The sequence below is a fragment of the Fundulus heteroclitus genome, chromosome 16, assembly GCF_011125445.2.
Source record: "Fundulus heteroclitus isolate FHET01 chromosome 16, MU-UCD_Fhet_4.1, whole genome shotgun sequence".
Classification (NCBI taxonomy): domain Eukaryota; kingdom Metazoa; phylum Chordata; class Actinopteri; order Cyprinodontiformes; family Fundulidae; genus Fundulus; species Fundulus heteroclitus.
The window spans coordinates 4883151-4889248 of NC_046376.1; the positions used below are offsets into that span (position 1 = coordinate 4883151).

General features: G+C 36.6%; 1 protein-coding gene and 2 long non-coding RNA genes across 3 annotated transcripts in view; 2 read left to right on the forward strand and 1 right to left on the reverse strand.

Annotated features, from left to right (window-relative positions):
* The window catches only part of LOC105924446 (transmembrane protease serine 9-like), a 156393-nt gene that overhangs the window by 47547 nt on the left and 102748 nt on the right, over positions 1–6098 (reverse strand). The gene's annotated exons all lie outside the window — the stretch shown is intronic.
* On the forward strand, positions 3640–4632 carry LOC118566480. The gene is made up of 5 exons (XR_004933050.1): positions 3640–3914; positions 4014–4144; positions 4276–4395; positions 4474–4521; positions 4604–4632. It is a non-coding gene; the product is annotated as an uncharacterized LOC118566480 (long non-coding RNA).
* Positions 4636–5122, forward strand: LOC118566481. Its single transcript, XR_004933051.1, has 3 exons — positions 4636–4684; positions 4792–4869; positions 4963–5122. It is a non-coding gene; the product is annotated as an uncharacterized LOC118566481 (long non-coding RNA).

Genomic DNA, 6098 nt, shown 5'->3' on the forward strand with positions numbered 1-6098 from the left:
TATGTATCAATTGTGTGTCATTGCTGGCTCTATTTAAGGACAAGAAGGTAAGAGATCTTACTGGCAAGCTGTTTCCCTATAGGATGCACCACAGACCAGCCAGTAGAGGGTCACCAGCACCTCTATCTCCTGTGGCCATCCATGGACCTTCTGGATGGACAGCAGCTGAAGGAGGAGGACGATGGTGGCCCTTCTTAGCCTGAAGGCTGGTTTCAGGTCCCCTTCATTAAACAATATTTGGAGGATCGGCACAGAAGTGTTTATCCTCACATATTTTGTTTCTGTTTCTTCCTGTAAATAAAAAATGCCAAATGTTAATTGTTTTTTGTCACGTTTTCTATGCATAAAACTATACCTGTTTAACATGCAGATTATTATAGTTCTCAAGAAAGAAAAGATAAAATGTATAGTGTTGTAAAACTAGTCAAGTATAGTAAATGTAACAAATGGCTTCCCTTCTCTGGTATTTTTACCATTTCACTGAAAAAATGGGCTGAACTAACTGCACATAATTTATAGATTAATCACTGTAAAGGTGGACAGACATAAAAATGTTTTTTTTTTCCTTCCTTAATGATCAATGCTGTGAAGGTCAGGAGGTGCAATAAAGTAGCTTAACCCTACTGTTATTAATGTTAAAACTGGGTCTTCATTTTTATTAATATAGGAAAAATAGTCACAATTTCAACCTGATCACGTTTTTAATATCATCATCAATGGGGATTTTTTTAAAGATAAAAGTAGGAAATAGGCTGTCAGTCTTATGCCTACCAGTTGGCAATAGATGGGTGAGCAAAGCCTGCCTTCTGAGCCTCCTCTGCTGCATCAATCTTCTCCTTGCTCGGATTTTCCTCCTCAGCTGCACCACCTCCTCTTCAGCCTGCTGGTAAAGCTGACCAACGACCGAAGCAACAGCAATATTGCTCGTATCGCTCATTTTGCTTCTACAAAGTGCTGATTTTTTTTTAAAGAAGATTCAATCGCCTCTACAACTACAACAATTACAACTCCCAAAGAAATTCCCGCTATTGCTGGTTTTATACCCACAGTTCTGTAATTATTTTATACTTTTTAGAAATTAATTTAAATAAAAAACGTTTTCAATAAGATATGATGGTGTAGTGTATAAATAGTTTTGAACGTTAAAGGAATGCTCAAGCGCTGTGGGTGTGATGACGTCACGAGTATACTTCTGTTCCAATGCACAATACGTGCTGCGTGCTCGCGTTCTCGTCAAGTCCGATCTTCCTGTGTTCTTACCGAGAACAGACTTGACGAGAACGCGAGTACGGACTCGCGTTCTCGTGAATTGAGAAACGGCCTAGAAGTGGCTGTCACTACCCGATCCGTACAGGAAGCACGATCCGTACAATCAGCTCATTTGCGCGTGCGCGAACATATTAACTTCCGGTTGGCAATATTTCGTTTTTCTTACTTTTTTATTCTTTCGTATTTTTTTGAAGCGGGGGTTTCTTTTAGTATATCTTTGTATTTGCGTCAATATTGCAGATTCTAAAAATGAAAAACAGAAAAACATTAAAAAAGTTAAATCGCCTTTTGTTACTTTGACTGCTCTGAGCATGCGTAAATATACGTCACACAGCTTATACATTTAAATTTGTTTAAATATTTGATTTACTCCGTACTTAACTATGCACTCCAGCAGTACTGATTCCAAAATGGATTAATTTGCTATCTTTCGTGACCTGCAGTTTTTTATTGATAAGGGAACATTTCACAAAGATTTGGATTGTTATTCCAGAAGAAAAATAAAAAGGATGTCTTCACATTTTCAAGTTAAAGGTAAGAAAATTAAAAAGTAAAAGTAAAAAGCAAAGTAAATTTAACTTTAATTAACTAGCCAGAAAAAAATATTTATTATATATTTATTTGGTTTATAAGTCAATTCAATGTTTTAATAAGAATGATACGATTTGTTTTGTCCCTTGGAAAGCAGTCTTTCAATTTTAAATCCAATCTAGAATATATTTCACATTTAAGTTAATTATGTTCTTATTTTATTCACTTTTTATTCTGGCAAACAGAATATCTTGTATGCTTTTTGGGTTACTGCACTTACTCTGGGATGCACAAAAATTACTGTATGCTTTAAATTTTATGTTTTTGCATGAAAAAATACACCCATATGTTTTATTTAAACTGTTTTCATATCATTCCATCCAACCATTCTTCTAACAGACAGCAGACTCTTCTACGTTGGTCCCAGCCGGCAGTTCATGCGGCTTGTGGTACTTTCTGAGAAAGAAAGAACATCTGTCTTGATGGAGTGCCACAATAATCCTGGTACTGGCAACCACAATGGCAGGAGGGCCACTCGAGACAGGGTTATTGCTGGGTATTATTGGCTCACCATCACAAAGGATGTAAATGACTGGGTAATGTAAAACTAATTAATTATGGCTCATACCTTCCATCACCTTTAACTTTGAAGACTTTTAGCATAATGAATTTAATACACAATTAGTAGAAGCTATATGTTGTCTTTAGCTGATTTTCTTGTTTATCAGCCTGAATCAACTACACAAACAAATTTTCCTTTTAGGTCAAGCGTTGTCACCGCTGCCAAATAAATGATCCTATGAAGACTGTAGCACCGGTTCTACATTCAATCAAGGTTCTAATTTTTTAATTAATAGATCGAAACACAAGCACTGTTTTTATAAGTAAATATAACCCATTTCCATTATATGTTTCTATTATTTGTTCTTTTATTGTGTGGTAGGTCAAAGAACCCTGGGAGGTTCTGGGATTGGACCTGATTGGGCCATTGCCAGAGACCTCTCTGGGACACAACTATGTCCTCACTATGACTGATCTGTACACAAAGTGGGTGGTTGCTGAACCTCTACGAACAAAGACCGCCGCAGAAGTTTGTTCAGCAATCATTGCTAAGTTGTACACGTTTGGCTTAGTGAGAAAAATAATAACAGATCAGGGGAAGGAGTTTGTGAACCAGGTGAAATGTTATCCATCTTCTCTTTTGTCATTTTTGCAAACTTCAGTCCTTTGAAGATATTTATTTGTTCCCTGCTGCTCAATGACAGTATCTTTAAACTGTTGAACATCCAGCATGCTGTGTCAAGTGCATACCACCCCCAGACCAATGGACAGGTAGTTAGCCTTTGTTTTGCAAGAACTTCCATGTTTAAATCAAGTTGCTTTATTTATGAAAAATCATATCTTTCATTTAGGATGAAAGGACAAATCAAAATATAAAGCGTGCTCTGAGGAAGTACGTCAACGAAAGCCATAATGACTGGGACCTCCACCTTCCTGCAGTTGTTTATGGAATTAACACTGCCAAGCAGGTAGTACACTAGTGTTTCATTTTCACAAAATATCTGAAAACAGATAACCATGAACTTTTTTGCTATCAGTCTTCAACCAAATACACCCCATACTTCCTCTTGTTCCACCGCCACCCACGTCTGCCTGAGATTATGAATTCCTGTCCAATGGGAGACAACTTTGAGGTTGGCGATGCAGAGGATGAAATCAATAAACAGCTGACTGAAATGCAAAGCCTTAATACCAAGGTTTGTAAATGTTGAGAAAATACTAGAAATAAGATTTTTTTTTTACAATCTTGCCTAAAGTGCATTTCTATTTTTGAAGGTTCTTCAAAATATTGAACGGGCACAGGAAAGACAGCAGAGGACCTTTGGAGACCGGAAACGCAAATTTACCCGTGTCACAACTGTTGAGGCTGGGGACGAATGCCTGATTTCAGGGGCTTCAAAAAGGCCACGTACAGGGGACACATTGACCAGCCAGCACAGAGGACCTTACATGATTGGCAACATTACAAAAAAAAGGAGTGGCCACAGTGCTGAAGGGATCAACAACCATGAAGGTCAATGTGTCCAGACTGAGGCCCTATTATAGGTTAACAAGTAAGTGCTTTTAGATGTTCCACACTTCTGTGTCTTTGTGTTCATATTTTTACTTCTTGAGAATAACTGAAAAAATGTTGTCATCATATATACAACCAGATGAGCAACTATCTGAAGGGCAGCTTCTAAAGGACCATGAATACTCCTCAAGGGACTGGCAGCTGGAGCATTCCTATTGTTCTTCTGGAGCAAAGTGGGAACAGGATGTGAACCCAGTTCAAGAGGCTCTTGTATGCTTAGACATATTTTGCTCTGACTCTGCGCCTGACTGGCTCTACTAATTTAATCTCCTCTCCTTTCTCACATTGCTGCCCCAAATGTAATAACATCTGCTGAAATAATTTAATTTTCTTCTGTTTAGCTATGTTACATATTGGACCAGGATCGTTCACCTGCTGAGCTAATTGTGAAGGAGGGAAGTGTGTGCCTCACACGTGAGGATTTCTGGTCCTTGGGGTTAAGTCAGTGCATGGAATCAAACGTAAGTATTCTTAAATGTGTCTCATAAAACCTGTAATATCTAACTGTCTAATCACTGGTTAATTTAAATGTCTTTCAGATTGGAAATGCTTGCCTGAAAATAGTAGAGGAAACGGCAAAAAGATTTGTAATTAAATTACCTAAATCTTCGTTTTTAAGCTCTGTGAAACAATTGAAATGCTTAACATCAATCTTTCTGTTTTCACTAGGGAAGAGAAATACACATCTTTAATCTGTATCTGGTGCCCCTGTGGAAGTCAGAAGATGTGGATCCTTTCTGTTCCTTGCCTGTAGGTATTTTCGTGAATTTATATATATTGCTGTCCTCCTCACTCTTTCTATTCTTCAGTGTATACAACATGTATGATGTAATATTAATGCATATTGGCATTATTAGGACCTGACAACGAAAGACCTTGTAGTTTTCCCAGCATGGAGCCAACAACAGGGCGCTGCTGATCACTACCTCCTCTGCGTAATGAAATTTTTTTATTTGAAACAATCTCAATGAAGGATGGATATGTATCGCTGTTTAATGATGTGATAATAAAAAGAATATCAATTGCAGGTTCTACTGGTAAAACAGAGAGAGATAGTGTTTCTTGACTCCCTTCGACCAGATGGTTTTGGTGACGAGGCCTACAAAAATATATTTAGGTTCAAGCTATATTGATTCACTGGTTGTGGCCTATTGCCAGTTCTGTTTCTTTGGATATATGTTCATAAAAGCCTCGTTGTCAGGCTAGGTGTTTATAAAAGCCTCGTTCTCAGGCTAGGTGTTTATAAAAGCCTCGTTCTCAGGCTACTTGCATATTTCAGTGTGTCACCTTAATCTGAATTTATAACAGCACAAAGCCTTATTCCGTGGGGAAATAGAAGAACCTGAAGTGTTCCAGATGAGCAAGCCCAGGCAGAAAATGGCCCTTGAAGGATACAGTTCTGCAAAGGATCCCTTCTTAATTTCCTTCCAGTATCAGGATGACATGGAAATGTTTTATATCAACTGTGTTGATGTAAAGGGGCTAAAGGTCAATACCATGTTTGGCGAGCATAGTTCTTAGAATGTTTGTACAGTCAGTTCTTAATAAGTTTTAAAGGTTTTCTTTCTCTCTCTGAATTATTTTTCCCCTGCTCAACTTTTCTAACTACCATTTTGTATTAATGTAAACTTTGGTTTTGTTATGTGTTCTTTGTTCTATTCCGGTTTTTGTAAAAAATAAACAATGTGGGCACTAATGACGAGGTCTTCTCTTGTATTTGTACACCAGAGGGCGCTAAAATGTCAACTGATAACTTTAACGTTCTAATAAAACTATTTTATACAAGATTAATTGTGTTCACGTTAATTATACAACTTTATGTAATGTAAAACATTACAATATGGAATATATATATATATATATATATATATATATATATATATATATATATATATATATATATATATATATATATATATATATATATATATATATATATATATATATATATATATATATATATGTGTGTGTGTGTGTGTGTATGTATATGTAAACAAAATTGATCCCATTATTAAGGAATAAAATGTGTTTTTTTCTCAAATAAAGCAATAATAGAGTGCATTCAGACAATACGGATAAACGTTACGCAATAACGGACTGCTCTTAGCATGTCTGATGATGACGTCAAGCAATACAATGGATAGAATTTAAAAAGCATCCATTT